A 19,954-nucleotide genomic window follows, 5' to 3' on the forward strand; every position below is an offset into this window, starting at 1 on the left:
ACGTCTCCATGTGGAACTTCGGGATCCATATGTAGTTGTTCAACACTTTTAGATTTAGAATTGGTCGATATGACCCATTTTGTTTCCGGATTAGAAATAGATTGGAGTAAAACCCTGTCCCTTTTGTGATGGAGGTACTGGGACAATCACACCTGACTACAGTAATTTTTGGACTGCTTCTTGCAGGGCATTGGCCTTCGACTCTATACGAGACGGGCTGGTGCAAAAAAATCTTTGAGGAGGCTGCCTCCTGAATGGGAACCCATACCCCTGAGATACTACCTTCTGCACCCAGGCATCTGTTGTTAACTGTTGCCATATGTGTGCAAATTGAAGGAGTCGGCCCCCAACCCTGGAATCCTCCAGCGGAGGCCCGTCTCTTCAGGCTGAGGGTTTCTGATCAGGTTTGGAAGCTGGCTTCTTGCTAGCCCACTGCTTCCTACCCCTGGATTTAAACTGGGGTTGCTTAGGCTCCTCTTTAGCTTTTGCTTTGCCAGCGAAAAGAGCTAAATTTTAAACCCTTGGATTTAGGGTTATAAGCAGCCGGAAATCTGACCTTTTTCGATTCAGCCTCTGATTCTAGGATATCCGATAAAGGTTTTCCAAATAATATATTACCCACGAAAGGCAATGCTTCCAATTCTTTCTTGGACTCCGCATCTGCCTTCCAGGTCCGTAGCCAAACTGCTCTGCGAGCGACTACTGTCAAGGCTGAAGCTTTAGAAGCAACAGTGCCTACATCAATTGCTGCTTCTTCTAAATACTGGGCAGATTGTCTTAAACGGCAAAAACGATCCTCTTGCTCCCTAGTAGGAGAGGGGATGTCCTTTTCTAGTTCCTCTATCCATTCGCCCATTGCCTTTGCTACCCATGCCGAAGCCATAGCAGGTCTTACCACTGCTCGTACAAGAGAAAAAACATTTTTCAATAGGCTCTCTACCCTCCTGTCTGTGACATCATTCAAAGAGGTAGATGACAGTGGTAAAGCAGATTTATGCACGAGTCGCAGAACATGTGCATCTACTTTTGGAGGAACTTCTCTCTTCGAACAATCCCCAGCAGGAAATGGATAATAAGAATCCCATCTTTTAGGAATCTTATACTTTTTACTGGGCGCTGCCCAAGACTCATCCATCATTTCCATCAACTCATCTGACGCTGGAAATTCAGCTTTCACTGATTTTGTTCGTTTGAATACAGGTGCTTTTGCTTTTAACGCTGTCTTGGCTAGCTCTTCCAGAGAAAGCACAGCCTTCACTGCATTAATAAGTTCAGCTACATCTTCTGAACTAAAGCTCTGCGACTGATCATCATACGGAGTTGAATCTATTGTTTCCGCATCATCATCCGATGTATCATCTTGTGTAGTCTGCCATACAGACGTATCTGTCTTAGTCTTACCTGCCCCTTGGTTGTTTGTAGAGGCTACTGGAACCAAACCATAGGAAGGGAGCTGCATGTATGGGTTCATAGTGTAACCTAACCCTTGAGGTGGTGCTACCGGAGCTAACCTGTCCGCTATTGAAGACAGAGTCTTTGCGAACATATTCCATGGTGGCTCTACTGGAGGTTGAACTAACTCCTGTTTTTTACTTCGCTGAAAAGCGAAACAGTTTGCACACAAACCCTCATAAGTGACCAATTGAATCATATCAATTACCCCTGACTTACAAGATAAGCATGTTAGGGTTATAGGAGTGCTTGGTAAATTCTCCTCATCACTTTTGCCGCTCATAGACATGGTATTAACCTGTTATTGACTACACACTTTGTGACTGAAAAACACCCTATATGTCAGTATATAGAGGTGAGATCAATCTGACCACAGTGCACCTGATTTGAGGGTCAGAACAGGACTGACATTACACAGAAAAGTCAGCACGCATACTAGCAGTCAGTCACATGTTAAAGCATTAGACATTGTCATATGAGAATACAACTTCCATAATAATTTAAACATAAGTAGGAAAATTGTACTTCTGTTTTAACCGATTCTAATTTGAACATAACATGCAGAAAACACAGTAATATACAGGTCTCATATGCAATAGGTACTAAAAAATTAACAATGCATACTAAGAAGTAGAGAGAATTTTTAGTACTGTATACCCTGCCTCCAGAGAGCGGGATACAGGGAGACTCACCACACTTCCATATCCAAGCAAATACGCTCGTAAGACGCTGAGTGGATTCAGACGCTACTGGTGTACACTGCCGCTCTTGGTAACTGATAACGGACACGGACGCTCACCAACGGACACGGACGCTGAGCGACTTCCACGTGCAGACGCTAAGGCCTGCAACTCGGTCTGGGCGGGTTTATATCCAGTGTACACGACCGCAGTGTCTAAGCTGCGACCGAGTACCCTCGTGGTAGCGTCTGAGCCGGAAGTGAGGTAATTTAGTTCATGAAACGAGAGACACGCGGGAACTGGCCATGAACTCGGAGGAGGGACGGCCAGGAGAGCGTCTGAATCCCCCCGTTGACTTAAACTCCCAGGATCGCGGCCTCACCTAGTCCTGGCGCCTATGATCCCCAGAACATAGCGCTGTCACACTCGAGATGTTCGGCGCATCAACACACTGTTTGTAGTCTCCACCAAATCAGTATAGCTGTGTCCTGACCCCTCTAGTAAGAGGAAGTCCATAGACTCACCGTCTCCCCATGCTCCGGCCACAGCCTGGTTACGTCTGCTGGACCTGCTAGAACATCCGACACAGACGCCCGTCGAGACAGCACTGTACCGCGGAGGTAAGCGTTGTTGCGACCCGGTGGGGAGTTGTTGGAGCGACTCTGTCTAATATGCGTTTAAGACGCTGTTAAGAGAAGTCGCTCTAAAAAACATTATAGTAAGTCTATAAAAATAAAGTAATGAAAACTTAAGGCTGCTTTCACAGTAGCCCTGTGACCATGCGGCTTCCTGCCGCAGCAAGCAAAAAAACTGATCTGACTGAGTCAGTGGGCGGGACTATATAGCGGAGGCCCCAATGCATCCTGGGAGGCCAGAAAGCTAGTGACCGTGTTGGTGCCATTTTCGCTGTCGCTCGACAATATCCCAATGTTATCCTGTGGATAATCCTGTGGACCCAGCCAGAGAAAAGGGGAGAGATTCCAAACTGCGCTTGGAGTCTGCGTCCGCTATCTACTGACGCAACCACAAGGTCCTGCGCGCCGACACTGCCATGGCAGAGGTTCTAGCATTAATATTGACAATCTCCTTTCACACAGGATGAGTGCAGTGTCCTGAATGTGCTTCAGGAGACTCACCGTAGTGACCAGAGGCATATCCCCGGAGAGGCCCTCCTGAATTTGAGAAGCCCGCGTGTGAATAGCATGAGTTATCCAGCATCCTGCTATGACCGGCCTTTGAAGTACACCTGCTGCTGTGTAGATAGATTTTAGTGTAGTCTCTATTTTTCTGTCCCCAGGGTCCTTTATGGTAAAGGAGTCCAGGGCAAGCAACACCACCTTTTTAGACAGTCGAGAGACAACCCCCGGGGGTTCTTCCCAGAATTTCCTACCTTCGGTAGCAAATGGGAAAGGGTGCAAAAATCTTTTTGACACTTGGTATTGTTTGTCTGGATTTTTCCAGGCTAACTTAAACAGGTAATGTAACACTGCAGACTCAGGGAAAGTGACATTGGGCTTGTTCTGCGTAAAGAAAAACGACTGCTGTGACGCAGAGTCCTCTAGAGGGAGTTTTAACACGTCCCATATAGCCAGATTGAGGGATCAATACCCTGAGCAGAAGTGAAATCCCCACTAACGGGATCCAAGTCCTCCCCATCCTCCTGTACATCTTCATCTGAGTCAAAGAGTAGAGCAGATAAAACACACCTTTTGTGGTCCTGAGTTAGAGAGGGGGGTTGAGTAACATCTACCCTGGCAGCTAAGTCTGCAACAGCCTGTTGTAGTAGCTGAGTTTTTTGAGCATTAGCAACGAGTTGTGATGACAAATCAGACATCATATTTTTAAGGGCACCTAGCCAGGAAGACTCTAGACCCTCTCCACCAGCCCCCTCACTGAGTTGTGAAGATTGGCTGTATTGTTCACATGATACAGAATCAGATGAGAAGGGAGAGAATCTGGTGTGGCATACACTGCATAGTTTGTGTTTACCCATATTCACAGTAAAGCACAATCACATACACAGACAAGTAATAACTAGCAAGCCTGTTCCTTACTGTATGTGAGAGGGGACCAGCATACCCCAAGATGAGGCTGTAAGCTGTTATATCCCAGTGAAACACCTATGATTACGGTCCTTTATAGGACACAGATTGTGTACAATAGCGACTCTCCCCCTTTGCTACACCCTGTACCAGTTTTCCAGCGTATTCTGAGCATCAGGAGGAGCTGTGTGTGCCTGCTGCTGTAAGCAGAGGAAGGCGCCAAAATACCGCTGGTCCCGCTCTGAGGTAGCTACGCACCCCACCCCACCCTTCCCCCAATGGCACCGGAGCTACAGTTTTTTATTATACTGGCAATGTCTCCCAATTAGCTTAAAAACATCACACAAGTTCTAGTTTAAGCCACCGCTAGCCAGCGTACACAGGGGGCTATAGCGGGTCCCCCCCCCCCCCAGGAGGGTCCTGTATGCCTCCCCTGCATGTCAACCGCACTTTGAACCAGGGGACATCCCCTAGCGGGGCCCCCAGTTTGTACTCACCACTGTCGTTACTTTCAGGCTAATGTTAGGGGGGTGTGGCGTGCTGCGATTGCGACAGCTAAGGCGCAGTGCCCCACTGTACAAACACCCTCTCAGGACGGTGGTCCTGCAGCGGGGAAGCAGCTCTGACACCTCGACCCCCCATAACTCCCACGGTGCCGGTATGCTGTTGCCCAAACAGCAAACTGAAACTAATAAAAGTTTAAAGGAAATTGAAGAAAACTCTCTGGAGCTGCAGAGATGTGCATCCTCTCCTGAGGGCACTTTTTTCTAAACTGCCGGTTGGAGGAGATATAGAGGGGTGGAGCCAGCACACAGAGTGAAGAAATTTGGAGTGCACCAGCTCATTTGAACCCCATCTATACCCCATCGTACTAAGACTCCCCAGTATCCCTTATGGATGATAGAGAAAACACAATTACGAGCTCGGCCGGAGTCTCGGAACTCCGGCCATCTTGCAATCCATATTACGTCCGGCCCCAAGTGTGCTTGAGCAATGGAGCAGGTACAATTCAGAGGCAGGCAAGACCAGTGAGACTGGGATAAGAAGACAGCTTTGACAGACGGAGGATTTTTTTGGTTTGTTTAGAAGCATTTAAACTTTGGTAGAAAGTTTGATAGGATACAGAAATGTAGTTTATAGGCGGGTCATGGCACAGGAAAAGTCTTAGGGGTCTATTCATGAAGCAGTGAAAACTGTGGCGAAGTGAGCCAATGGAAAAGAACCAATAAGCATTGAAGTAACATTTATAATTTGCATACTATAAAATCATACAGAGCAGCTGATTGGTTGCCATGGGCAACTTCTCCACTGGCTCACTTCTCCACTCTTTTCACTGCTTAATGAATAGACTCCTTAGTGAGGTGCTGGTGGTGAGCTAATGCATGAGATACTGGCAGAATGGAAGGGGTAGGACAATGTTGGCAGTGAGAAGAAGCTGTAGATTATAGAGGTTGTGGGGAGGAGTACCTGCAGGTAATTAATTTGTATTTGATTATGTAGGAAATGGCCAAACCAGTGTAGATGGCAGGGTAGGAAGGAATACTTGAAGTAGGGAGATTGAGGATAGGCAAGCGGTTGTAGTAATCAAGAATGGAGAGGAGAGAGTGGATTCATGTTTTTGGTACCATCAGGGGTGAGACATTTTCCAATCCTGGCTCTGTTTCAAGAGGTGGAAAAAACAGGCTTGTGAGAGAAACTGGATGTGGAAAGTAAAGGAGATGGCAGGGTCAAAAATGGCACCCAGGCAGCAGATATAAGTAACAGAACAGGACAAGAGTTATGTAGGTGGCTTTCCAGACTCTAGAAAGATTAAAGTATAATTCCATTTTAGACTTGTTTATGTTTAGGTATTGTTGGGAAGTGAGGAGATAGGAAAGACATCTGTACACACAAGAAAGGAGAGAAGGGGACACGCTGGGTGATGAGAGTCAGATTTTGGTATCATTAGCTTAGTGGTGCTACTTAAGGCAAAAGGTAGCTCACCAAGGGAGAAGGCATACAGTAAAAAGAACAGAGTGCCAAAGTAAAGGCTTGTGGGATCCCAAAAGGTAGTCAGAGAGGAGTAGCTAAAGGCAGAAAGAGAATGAGTGTTAGGAAAAGTAAAAAGTGTGTAAATAGAGTAAAGGATAACAAAGGCCTATGGAGATAAGGACATGGAGGAAAAGAGGGTGGAAATGGAATTAAAAAAAAAAAAAAAGCCTGACTGACAGGGTCAAAAAGAGTTAGAGGAAAGGTTATAGAGAAATGATCAATGAAATAATTTGGAGGCAAATGAGAAGAGAAAGTTTGAGCAGTAGTTGGAAAATAGGATTTTGGTACTTACCAGGTAAATCCTTTTCTTTGAATCCATAGGGGGCACTGGAGTACTCTTGGGATATGGACGGCGTAGCAGAAACAAAGGCACTGAATATTTAAATTTAGAACTCTCCACCCCTCCATATCCCAGAGTACCTCAGTGTACGACCTCAGTGTTTTTACTGAGCGAACTACTATAGAGAGGTTGACAATGGAGAATTCCTATAACATAACGGACAACAACAAAGTTGACCCATAACGTTACTGTCAACTAAACAGTTGACACCATAACCGATAGACCTTTATAATTTGAACCAATCGGTGAAAATGTGTTACCATAAGCTCCTTTGAGCTTAATACAAACCAGGTAAAATGTGTTACCCTAAGCTCCTCTGAGCTTAAAACAACCCAGGTAAAACTGCTCTGGGTGGGCGTCCAGTGCCCCCTATGGATTCAAAGAAAAGGATTTACCTGGTAAGTACCAAAATCCTATTTTCTTTTTCATCCACTAGGGGTCACTGGAGTACTCTTGGGACGTACCAAAGCTTCCCTCGTGGGCGGGAGAGCTGTTTGACACTTGTAACAGTAGGCAGCCAAAGCTAGATGCTGATGCCGCAACCGTTTAATAACGTGTAAACGCGCACAAACGTGTGCACTGAAGGCTATGTAGCCGCGTCGTAGACGCTCCACGACCAGCTGGTCCTGACATTCCCACAGAACCTGTGGAATGAGCTATTACTGACGAAGGCGACTGTAACTTAGCCTTAAAGTAAACCTGACTTGTAGTCATTTTTATCCAACTGGATAATGTCTGCTGAGAAACTGGCTAACCCCAGTTGGCTGCATCATAGAGAACAAACAATGTATCCGTATTACGTACTGTAGACGTTCGGGACATATAGACGCGTAATGCGTGTACCACATTCAGAATTCTAGAATGTGCTGTCAACACAGGAACCACTATTGGTTTATTGATGTGAAGAATAAGAAATCGGAATTCGTCCGAAGTTCTGCTTTGTTATGAGAAAACTCAAATACGGTGGCTTGGAATACAAGGCACCCAAATATGAAAACAAAACACTTGCCGAAGCTAAGGCTAGAAGAAAACGTTTTCCAAGTGAGAAACTTAATCCCCATTTGTTGTAAGGGTTCAAAATATGAAAACTGTAAGAAATCTGAACCCAGCCTCAAGTCGCATGGCGCTGTAGGTGGGATAAATGGAGGCTGTATTTGATGACACCTTGTAGAAAAGGTGTGTACCGACGCAATAGAGTCAAACGTCTTTGAAAATAACTTGACCACACAGATACCTGCCCCCTCAGTGCAGATAAACGCAGTTCTCCATCCCACCCCGTCTGTAAAATAACAGAATACGGGTAACTTGAAAGATGATGTCGGAAACTTCCGAGCTTCACACCCACCTATATAGGCACACCAAATTTTGTAATAATGAGCTGCCGTAAGCGGCTTCCTAGCTCGTAACAAGGTTGGTATAACCGATACTGTAATGCCCTATTTGTTTTCTTAAGAGGGCGGTCTGAACCCCCACCCCGTCAACCGCAGCCGCGGTACATAGGTAAATAGGGGTAAAAGAACGGTCCCTGTTGTAACAGGTTGGACGTATTATGAGCGGGCCAAGATCGTGTGCAAGTATTCCTTGGAGATTCGAGAAGCAAGCTCTCCGAAACCCATGAGATATCACTAGTATGACTGTGACGAACTGTCTTATGATCCGTTTTAGCAACGGAGAGAGCAGCGGAAAATGGTGGAGCCAGATACACGAGGCTGTATGACCACACGAATGTGAGAACCTCCACCGCCACTGCCCTTGTGATCTGTCGTTCTGTACACATACTGAGCGTTTGTAATTGTGGCGAGATGCCCTCATGTATACCTGAGGGTAACCCCACCTGTGGATTCACATATGAAACACCTCTGGATATAATGCCCAGTTTTCAGGATATAAATCCCGACGGGTGAGATCATCTGTCTAACAGATGTCCACTCGCGGAATGAACCCCGTCGACAACATCACATAATGGTGTTCTGGGCAATTGAGGATTCGAGCTACCTGCCGCATTGCCATGCGGCTTCTTGGTCCTCCCTGGTTGTTGTGTATGCAACTCCCGTTGCGTTGTCTGACTGCACTTGGTCAGACTGAAAGCGAAACATGTAGTGCATTGTAAATTGCACGGAGTTCCAGGACATTTATCGACAGCAATCTGTCGTGATCCGCTTTAGAACCCCTGTCGCTGATCTTTTTTAACTACAACTCCTGAACCTCTGAGACTCTCGTCCAGAGTATATACACCCTCGCCCCCCTGTGGGAAACGCGAGTGAAGGCCGGCGAACTAAAGCGCTTTGAAAACACATCATTATTCCTAACAGGCGAATACACCAATGTACCGCTAGTGTGCGTGGCTTTTGCACTAATTACTAGATGGTATATTTGTTCTTGCTGGTGTAGTAGGTAAATGTCTGTGATTTACCGTATTTATAATCTTACCTAGGAATTGACGTCGTTCAGACGGAATTAGATGCGATTGTTTTTGAACTTGACCTGCCACCGTAGTATACATTAGTAGCGCAAGTAAGAGGAACTCTGTTGAGACAGAGTTCTTATGAGCAGATCGTCTAAGTATGGAACGATTGTCACTGTCAGGGCTCTGAGATGAGCTATCCTCACCAACATCACTTTGGTAAATACCCGAGGCGTTGACAAGAAGCCAAATGGTAGAACCTGAAATGGTTAATGGTTGTGGCGTTTTGCAAACGCTAGAACCTGTGATGCGGTGACCAAACCGGAATGGGTAAATACGCATTGTGAAGATCAAGTGCAATTATGCAATTTTGTGGCTCCAAATATGCAAATACTAACCGCAGAAAATCCATTTTCAAACTGCAGTAAGTGACTTGCTGATTGAGACTGCGACGGAGCTGTCTGGTTTTGTTACCCCAAACAGAGGGGAATAAGTAACCCTGACACTGTTGGTGTACTATGCCTGGAAATAAAAACAGCTGAAACCAGCAGAGACTAAATGGCAACCTGCCAAAACGTTCGACAGAGGCAGTCTTGTCCTTTAATCTGTAAATAGCGGAGACATCCATGAGTTGATGTCTGGAAACCCCGCAAATGTAACGTGTAAAGACGCGCTTCCACAATTGGAAAATTGAGATGGCCTAAGAGGTCGTCAAGCCACTGGCTTGTTGACTGTAGCGTCCTGTCGTTACAAGGCGTGACTGTTTTTGTACCACCGCCTTGAAAAGACTGAAGTCTAAAGGGATTAAATGCCGGCACAAGTATTTCCGTTTTGATACTGGATGCGGTAATGGCTGAATATCAAATTTAGGACCAAACAAGCTCTGGCCTTGTCGTGCTGAAACTAGCGACGATGAAAAGTGAGAATCGAAGTAACCGGCGTTAGCAGAAGCTTTACAGATATACTCTGCAGCTTCTCATTAACAGTGATCGTCATTGTTTCCAGACATAGAGTCTAGTGACCCAAATGTATCTTGGGTCTTTATAATGTTTGACACAGACGAATTCACCAATGGCGGATCGCGTCATTTAGATGTGGAAACGATTAAAATAAGAATTTACTTACCGATAATTCTATTTCTCGGAGTCCGTAGTGGATGCTGGGGTTCCTGAAAGGACCATGGGGAATAGCGGCTCCGCAGGAGACAGGGCACAAAAGTAAAGCTTTACGATCAGGTGGTGTGCACTGGCTCCTCCCCCTATGACCCTCCTCCAAGCCTCAGTTAGGTACTGTGCCCGGACGAGCGTACACAATAAGGAAGGATTTATGAATCCCGGGTAAGACTCATACCAGCCACACCAATCACACCGTACAACCTGTGATATAAACCCAGTTAACAGTATGATAACAGAAGAGCCTCTAAAAGATGGCTCCCTACAACAATAACCCGAATTAGTTAACAATAACTATGTACAATTATTGCAGATAATCCGCACTTGGGATGGGCGCCCAGCATCCACTACGGACTCCGAGAAATAGAATTATCGGTAAGTAAATTCTTATTTTCTCTATCGTCCTAGTGGATGCTGGGGTTCCTGAAAGGACCATGGGGATTATACCAAAGCTCCCAAACGGGCGGGAGAGTGCGGATGACTCTGCAGCACCGAATGAGAGAACTCCAGGTCCTCCTTAGCCAGAGTATCAAATTTGTAAAATTTTACAAACGTGTTCTCCCCTGACCACGTAGCTGCTCGGCAAAGTTGTAATGCCGAGACCCCTCGGGCAGCCGCCCAAGATGAGCCCACCTTCCTTGTGGAGTGGGCCTTTACAGATTTAGGCTGTGGCAGGCCTGCCACAGAATGTGCAAGTTGGATTGTGCTACAGATCCAACGAGCAATCGTCTGCTTAGACGCAGGAGCACCCATCTTGTTGGGTGCATACAATAAAAACAACGAGTCAGATTTTCTGACTCCAGCTGTCCTTGCAATATATATTTTCAATGCTCTGACAACATCCAGTAACTTGGAGTCCTCCAAGTCACTTGTAGCCGCAGGCACTACAATAGGCTGGTTCAGATGAAATGCTGACACCACCTTAGGGAGAAAATGCGGACGAGTCCGCAGTTCTGCCCTGTCCGAATGGAAAATCAGATATGGGCTTTTGTAAGATAAAGCTGCCAGTTCTGACACTCTCCTGGCCGAAGCCAGGGCTAGTAGCATGGTCACTTTCCATGTGAGATATTTCAAATCCACATTATTTAGTGGTTCAAACCAATGAGATTTGAGAAAGTCCAAAACAACATTGAGATCCCACGGTGCCACTGGGGGCACCACAGGAGGCTGTATATGCAGCACTCCCTTAACAAAAGTCTGGACTTCAGGAACTGAAGCCAATTCTTTCTGGAAGAAAATCGACAGGGCCGAAATTTGAACCTTAATAGATCCCAATTTGAGACCCATAGACAATCCTGATTGCAGGAAATGTAGGAATCGACCCAGTTGAAATTCCTCCGTCGGAGCACTCCGATCCTCGCACCACGCAACATATTTTCGCCAAATGCGGTGATAATGTTGCGCGGTTACTTCCTTCCGTGCTTTAATCAAAGTAGGAATGACTTCTTCCGGCATGCCTTTTTCCTTTAGGATCCGGCGTTCAACCGCCATGCCGTCAAACGCAGCCGCGGTAAGTCTTGAAACAGACAGGGACCCTGCTGAAGCAAGTCCCTTCTCAGAGGTAGAGACCACGGATCTTCCGTGATCATCTCTTGAAGTTCCGGGTACCAAGTTCTTCTTGGCCAATCCGGAACCACTAGTATCATTCTTACGCCTCTTTGCCGTATAATTCTCAATACTTTTGGTATGAGAGGCAGAGGAGGAAACACATATACCGACTGGTACACCCAAGGCGTTACCAGCGCGTCCACAGCTATTGCCTGCGGATCTCTTGACCTGGCGCAATACCTGTCCAGTTTTTTGTTGAGGCGAGACGCCATCATGTCCACCATTGGTCTTTCCCAACGGGTTACCAGCATGTGGAAAACTTCTGGATGAAGTCCCCACTCTCCCGGGTGAAGGTCGTGTCTGCTGAGGAAGTCTGCTTCCCAGTTGTCCACTCCCGGGATGAACACTGCTGACAGTGCTATCACATGATTTTCCGCCCAGCGAAGAATCCTTGCAGCTTCTGCCATTGCACTCCTGCTTCTTGTGCCGCCCTGTCTGTTCACATGGGCGACTGCCGTGATGTTGTCCGACTGGATCAACACCGGCTTTCCCTGAAGCAGAGGTTCTGCCTGGCTTAGAGCATTGTAGATTGCTCTTAGTTCCAGAATGTTTATGTGAAGAGACGTTTCCAGGCTCGTCCACACTCCCTGGAAGTTTCTTCCTTGTGTGACTGCTCCACAGCCTCTCAGGCTGGCGTCCGTGGTCACCAGGATCCAATCCTGTATGCCGAATCTGCGGCCCTCCAATAGATGAGCACTCTGTAACCACCACAGAAGAGATACCCTTGTCCTTGGAGACAGGGTTATCCGCTGGTGCATCTGAAGATGCGACCCTGACCATTTGTCCAACAGATCCCTCTGGAAAATTCTTGCGTGGAATCTGCCGAATGGAATTGCTTCGTAAGAAGCCACCATTTTTCCCAGGACTCTTGTGCATTGATGTACAGACACCTTTCCTGGTTTTAGGAGGTTCCTGACAAGCTCGGATAACTCCTTGGCTTTTTCCTCCGGGAGAAAAACCTTTTTCTGAACCGTGTCCAGAATCATCCCTAGGAACAACAGACGTGTTGTCGGAATTAACTGGGATTTTGGAATATTCAGAATCCACCCGTGCTGTTTTAGCACTTCTTGAGACAGTGCTAATCCCATCTCTAGCTGTTCTCTGGACCTTGCCCTTATTAGGAGATCGTCCAAGTATGGGATAATTAATACGCCTTTTCTTCGAAGAAGGATCATCATCTCGGCCATTACCTTGGTAAAGACCCGAGGTGCCGTGGACAATCCGAACGGCAGCGTCTGAAACTGATAGTGACAGTTCTGTACGACGAACCTGAGGTACCCCTGGTGTGAGGGGTAAATTGGAACGTGGAGATACGCATCCTTGATGTCCAAGGATACCATAAAGTCCCCTTCTTCCAGGTTCGCTATCACTGCTCTGAGTGACTCCATCTTGAACTTGAACTTCTTTATGTACAGGTTCAAGGACTTCAGATTTAGAATAGGTCTTACCGAGCCATCCGGCTTCGGTACCACAAATAGAGTGGAATAATACCCCTTTCCTTGTTGTAAAAGAGGTACCTTGACTATCACCTGCTGAGAGTACAGCTTGTGAATGGCTTCCAAGACCGTCACCCTGTCGGAGGGGGACGTTGGTAAAGCAGACTTCAGGAAACGGCGAGGTGGATTCGTCTCTAATTCTAACCTGTACCCCTGAGATATTATCTGCAGGATCCAGGGATCTACCTGCGAGTGAGCCCACTGCGCGCTGAAATTCTTGAGACGACCCCCCACCGCCCCCGAGTCCGCTTGAGAAGCCCCAGCGTCATGCTGAGGCTTTTGTAGAAGCGGGGGAGGGCTTCTGTTCCTGGGAAGGAGCTGCCTGTTGCTGTCTCTTCCCCCTTCCTCTGCCTCGTGGCAGATATGAATATCCCTTTGCTCTCTTGTTTTTAAAGGAACGAAAGGGCTGCGGTTGAAAAGTCGGTGTCTTTTTCTGTTGGGGAGTGACTTGAGGTAAAAAGGTGGATTTCCCGGCTGTAGCCGTGGCCACCAAATCCGATAGACCGACTCCAAATAACTCCTCCCCTTTATACGGCAAAACTTCCATATGCCGTTTTGAGTCCGCATCGCCTGACCACTGTCGCGTCCATAAACTTCTTCTGGCCGAAATGGACATAGCACTTACCCGTGATGCCAGTGTGCAGATATCCCTCTGTGCATCACGCATATAAAGAAATGCATCCTTTATTTGCTCTAAAGACAGTAAAACATTGTCCCTATCCAGGGTATCAATATTTTCAATCAGGGACTCTGACCAAGCTACCCCAGCACTGCACATCCAGGCTGTCGCTATAGCTGGTCGTAGTATAACACCTGTATGTGTGTATATACTTTTTTGGATATTTTCCATCCTCCTATCTGCTGGATCTTTAAGTGCGGCCGTCTCAGGAGAGGGTAACGCCACTTGTTTTGATAAGCGTGTGAGCGCCTTGTCCACCCTAGGAGGTGTTTCCCAGCGCGCCCTAACCTCTGGCGGGAAAGGGTATAAAGCCAATAACTTCTTTGAAATTAGCATTTTTTTATCGGGGGCAACCCACGCTTCATCACACACCTCATTTAATTCTTCTGATTCAGGAAAAAATATAGGTAGTTTTTTCACACCCCACATAATACCCTGTTTAGTGGTACCTGTAGTATCAGCTAAATGTAACGCCTCCTTCATTGCCAAAATCATATAACGTGTGGCCCTACTGGAAAATACGGTTGATTCGTCACCGTCACCACTAGAATCAGTGCCTGTGTCTGGGTCTGTGTCGACCGACTGAGGCAAAGGGCGTTTTACAGCCCCTGATGGTGTTTGAGGCGCCAGGACAGGCACTAATTGATTGTCCGGCCGTCTCATGTCGTCAAACGACTGCTTTAGCGTGTTGACACTATCCCGTAATTCCATAAATAAAGGCATCCATTCTGGTGTCGACCCCCTAGGAGGTGACATCCCCATATATGGCAATTGCTCCGCCTCCACACCAATATCGTCCTCATACATGTCGACACACACGTACCGACACACAGCAGACACACAGGGAATGCTCTTAACGAAGACAGGACCCCACTAGCCCTTTGGGGAGACAGAGGGAGAGTTTGCCAGCACACACCAAAAGCGCTATATATGACAGGGATAGCCTTATAATAAGTGCTCCCTGTATAGCTGCTTTAATAATATATTTTTGCCACAATTCTGCCCCCCCCCTCTCTTTTTTACCCTGTTTCTGTAGTGCAGTGCAGGGGAGAGCCTGGGAGCCGTCCTGACCAGCGGAGCTGTGTAAGGAAAATGGCGCTGTGTGCTGAGGAGATAGGCCCCGCCCCTTTTTCGGCGGGCTCGTCTCCCGCTCTTTAGTGGATTCTGGCAGGGGTTAAATATCTCCATATAGCCCCCGGAGGCTATATGTGAGGTATTTTTAGCCAAATTAGGTTTTCATTTGCCTCCCAGGGCGCCCCCCTCCCAGCGCCCTGCACCCTCAGTGACTGCCGTGTGAAGTGTGCTGAGAGGAAAATGGCGCACAGCTGCAGTGCTGTGCGCTACCTTTAGAAGACTGAGGAGTCTTCTGCCGCCGATTCTGGACCTCTTCTCGTTTCAGCATCTGCAAGGGGGCCGGCGGCGAGGCTCCGGTGACCATCCAGGCTGTACCTGTGATCGTCCCTCTGGAGCTAATGTCCAGTAGCCAAGAAGCCAATCCATCCTGCACGCAGGTGAGTTCACTTCTTCTCCCCTAAGTCCCTCGTTGCAGTGATCCTGTTGCCAGCAGGACTCACTGTAAAATAAAAAACCTAAGCTAAACTTTTCTAAGCAGCTCTTTAGGAGAGCCACCTAGATTGCACCCTTCTCGGCCGGGCACAAAAATCTAACTGAGGCTTGGAGGAGGGTCATAGGGGGAGGAGCCAGTGCACACCACCTGATCGTAAAGCTTTACTTTTGTGCCCTGTCTCCTGCGGAGCCGCTATTCCCCATGGTCCTTTCAGGAACCCCAGCATCCACTAGGACGATAGAGAAATAGTGGTTAGAGTCTACTCAGTCTCTGTAAAAATGGAGACATTGACTCACTGGGTTTTAGCAATGCATGGTTGTGTAAAACCCCGCACTATCTGAGTGCTGGTCTAATGTACCCTTCTCACTCGTAGTTATCGCTGTGAGATTTGACATAGAATCGTGCATTAAATTATAAGACCAGTTAAATAAACACCCTGGTACCCAAAGGGAAATTGGCCCTTTGGAAAGACTGTCCTTCGTTAGAGCTGGCGGAGTAACTTCCGAGACTCCGATGTTACCGCTCCTTTAATTTGAATTGCCAATGCTTAACATAGGATCTTTAAAATTATTTTTAGTCTGCGCTAGAGCCTTACTCGCTATGCAGACAGACACCACAATAGGCAACGGACAGACACTTGCACGACTTATTGAAGTTATTATGTGTCATATACAGGTTGAGTATCCCATATCCAAATATTCCGAAATACGGAATATTCCGAAATACGGACTTTTTTGAGTTAGAGTGAGATAGTGAAACCTTTGTTTTTTGATGGCTCAATGTACACAAACTTTGTTTAATACACAAAGTAATTAAAAATATTGTATTAAATGACCTTCAGGCTGTGTGTATAAGGTGTATATGAAACATAAATGAATTGTGTGAATGTAGACACACTTTGTTTAATGCACAAAGTTATAAAAAATATTGGCTAAAATTACCTTCAGGCTATGTGTATAAGGTGTATATTAAACATAAATGCATTCTGTGCTTAGACTTGGGTCCCATCACCATGATATCTCATTATGGTATGCAATTATTCCAAAATACGGAATAATCCGATATCCAAAATACCTCTGGTCCCAAGCATTTTGGATAAGGGATACTCAACCTGTATATATTTTTATTGCTGAAAAGCATATTAAGCCCAGCCGTAGGCAGGCATCAAAAAATTATATGAAACTCATGGTTGTTCCTCTCCACGGAAATCTTTAGTAAAAGGCGAAAGATTTATTCGATCTGAAGACAAACCAGAGTATTCTTTATGTGAAAAGCAGTTCACATGGGCAGCCTATGTGAAACCCGAACCAAATTCCCACTAACACCCCTGCGCCTCTGGTGGCTTAGAGATGTAGGGCAGGAATGTTCCAGAATTACAAACTGGAAAACAACAGGAAGCATGGTTAAAATGGCCCCTTTGCCATGCTGACCCTGATAATCACAGAACAAATTACAATTGTTTCAGTGTTAATATAGCCTATTATGTGATAATCACAGGCAGGGTACAACACATGCTCTATGACAGGCCTGGCCAACCTGTGGCTCTCCAGCTGTTGTAAAACTACAAGTCCCATCATGCTTTGCTACAGTTTTGCTATTAGGGAAGGCTAAAACTGTGGCAGGGCATGCTGGGATGTGTAGTTTCACAACATCTGGAGAGCCACAGGTTGGCCAGGCCTGCTCTATGAATATAATTACAGACATTAATATAGGCTCAATAGCCTATTATACAGCAATAATATAGGCTCACTAGCCTATTATACAGTGATAATAACAGACATTAATATATAGGCTGAATAACCTATTATACAGTGATAATCACAAACATTAATATAGGCTCAATAGCCTATTATACCGTGATAATCACAGACAGTAATATAGGCTCAATAGCCTATTATACAGTGAAACTCACAGGACAGGTTACAATACATTATAAATACCTGTCACATATATATAGCTGCATATACACTGTGCTGCTGTTCATATAGGTATTTTACATACCCTTGCCGCTGTGATCCGCCAGATTCCACCGCCCCTCTTCCCCCCTGTAACGCTGTGTCTCTGCGGGAAGCCCGGGAAGACTTGCAGGGAGGCCTTCTTGCAGCCTCTTAGCGCTGGCACTGATCTGCGGGTGGATGGTGCTGGGCGGCCGGACGGAGCGGCGGCCCGGTTATCACCGTCTTAGTGCTGAGAACTGAGGGAGCGTCTGCGGCCGTATGGCGCTGGGCGGCCGGACGGAGCGGCTGGGACGGGCGGACGTAGCGCTGTATGGAGCTTGCAGACGTAGCGGCTGGGGCTGTGGCGGGCGGATGAGCGGCGGAAGCGGCATATTAAAACCAACATAGCGGGGCGGCAGCCTGCGCTGACCGCCCCGTTCCCCAGCCTACCTTGCTTGTATCCCTGATCATGGCTGCGACGGGCTTCTTATGTGTAAGCTCCGTCCAGCTCTCCAGTGATCTTAGTCATGGCTGCGACGGGGCTTCTTATGTGTAAGCTCCGTCCAGCTCTCCAGTCATGGCTGCGACGGGGCTTCTATGTGTAAGCTCCGTCCAGCTCTTCAGTCATCCAGTCATGGCTGCGACGGGGCTTCTATGTATAAGCTCCGTTCAGCTGTTGCAGGAGCAGTGGGCTGCCTGTGGCTGTGAGGGTGCTCTTTGTGAGGACCGACACGCCATGCGCTGCCCGTGCAGCGGCACTATCCCGGACCCATGTTTTTCCTGAAACTGGGAAGGGATGTGCTTTTGAAAAAAGTAAAAAATAAAAAGTAAAAATGAAAAATTAATAAAATCTTCCACAAAGTGTGGGAACTCCCACAAGCCGATGTTAGTGCTTTGAGCACAGAAAAAACACTGAGGTCGTACACTGAGGTACTCTGGGATATGGAGGGGTGGAGAGTTCTAAATTTAAATATTCAGTGCCTTTGTTTCTGCTACGCCGTCCATATCCCAAGAGTACTCCAGTGACCCCTAGTGGATGAAAAAGAAAGAAAGGGGTCTATTTACTAAGCCTTGGATGGAGATAAAGTCGCTGGAGATAAAGTAGTAGCCAATCGCTCCTAACTGCCATGTCACAGGCTGTGTTTGAAAAATGACAGTTAGGAGCCGATTGGCTGGTACTTTATCTGCAGCGACTTTATCTCCATCCAAGGCTTAGTAAATAGACCCCAAAGTCACGGTCAAGTTACTCTGAGGATAGTTGAGGAGAGTAAGTGTTTAAAAAGATAAAATGGAAGAAGCAGAGTTGAAGAATGTGTTCCAAAACGCTTTCCTTATTGTTGTCTTACAGTCTGACCCACATTCTAAATGGATACTCAGACAATTGCATTGTGGGTATTTTCAATGTCCATCTGAGGATTTGCCCTGCCGCTCTTTGTCCAATTACTCTACAGAGATTAGAGCAAGTGATACGTCCTCATGACTTGCGCCAAATTAACCATTTTCTGAAAGTCACCGGTGAACAAATTAACCACACAACTTTAATAATTTCAATCAATATACAGCGAATTAAAGTTTACAGTCATGAGACTTCTTTAACGCAGAACTCTAAAAAAAAAAAAAAAAAATTGGCGGGGAGTGGGTGGATGGGAATCATCTTGAGATCAATTTAATCTTTAGCGATACTGTAACTTACAGTTATTTAAAATTTGTATATAATTACTTTCAATCGGGCATTAAAATAATCAATTTAATTTACCTATCGATGCCCGAAACCAGTACAATAGCAATTATTAACCAACCAAAAGTTAACATACCATTATTGTGCAGGTTTGTAAAAGAAAGTATTACTAGGTGGGGATTCACCCCGAAGATAATTCCTTTTTGGAGCACACTTTTAATAATGATTATGATCTATACAATAAGATATGATGTATTATGTAAAACTTAACTTTTAATCTTTACCCAGTTAATATAAAGAAGGGGGAGCAGAACGAAAGCCAAAAAATAAACAAACCAAGGAAGAATTTATTTAAACAGTGTACTGAAAAAATCTACTTAATTAATAGATAATGAATAAATACCCCTTCATAACTTTTTAAAAAAAGATACTTTACATAATTTTTGGGGAAAGTATATTATAGTATGTCTTCCCCTGATAGTGTGCAAATAGCACGCAATTGAATTAAATGTCTACCATGTAGCTCCTATATAGGGTTGTGAGATATGATATAATCTCTGAACCGGATTATTTATATCATAAATTAGTAGATATCATTGGGGGCCAGAAACACCCCTTGAACATATTCCAAAAAATCATATCAAACAAATTATTTGCAATAAATATGTAGATTGTCACCTATACACTCACCATCTCAAGTTATACAATGCAACAATAATAATACCACATAATTTATTTATCATTGAAAATAATTCAGAAGATTATAAAGATACGGAATAGATTTGTACAGCATATATTGTAGTTTCCCCCATCTGCTGCCCATCCTCATCCGTTGGAGCGGAGGACGGGTGAGAGTAGGATCACTACT

General features: G+C 45.9%; 1 protein-coding gene and 1 non-coding gene across 12 annotated transcripts in view; both read right to left on the minus strand.

Annotated features, from left to right (window-relative positions):
- GAPVD1 (GTPase activating protein and VPS9 domains 1) overlaps nucleotides 1-19,954 on the minus strand; it is a 279,694-nt gene that overhangs the window by 91,255 nt on the left and 168,485 nt on the right. The window lies entirely within an intron of this gene.
- Nucleotides 16,616-16,730, minus strand: LOC134953742 (U5 spliceosomal RNA). The gene has a single exon (XR_010185748.1). It is a non-coding gene; the product is annotated as a U5 spliceosomal RNA (small nuclear RNA).

Source organism: Pseudophryne corroboree, chromosome 8, assembly GCF_028390025.1.
Source record: "Pseudophryne corroboree isolate aPseCor3 chromosome 8, aPseCor3.hap2, whole genome shotgun sequence".
NCBI lineage: Eukaryota > Metazoa > Chordata > Amphibia > Anura > Myobatrachidae > Pseudophryne > Pseudophryne corroboree.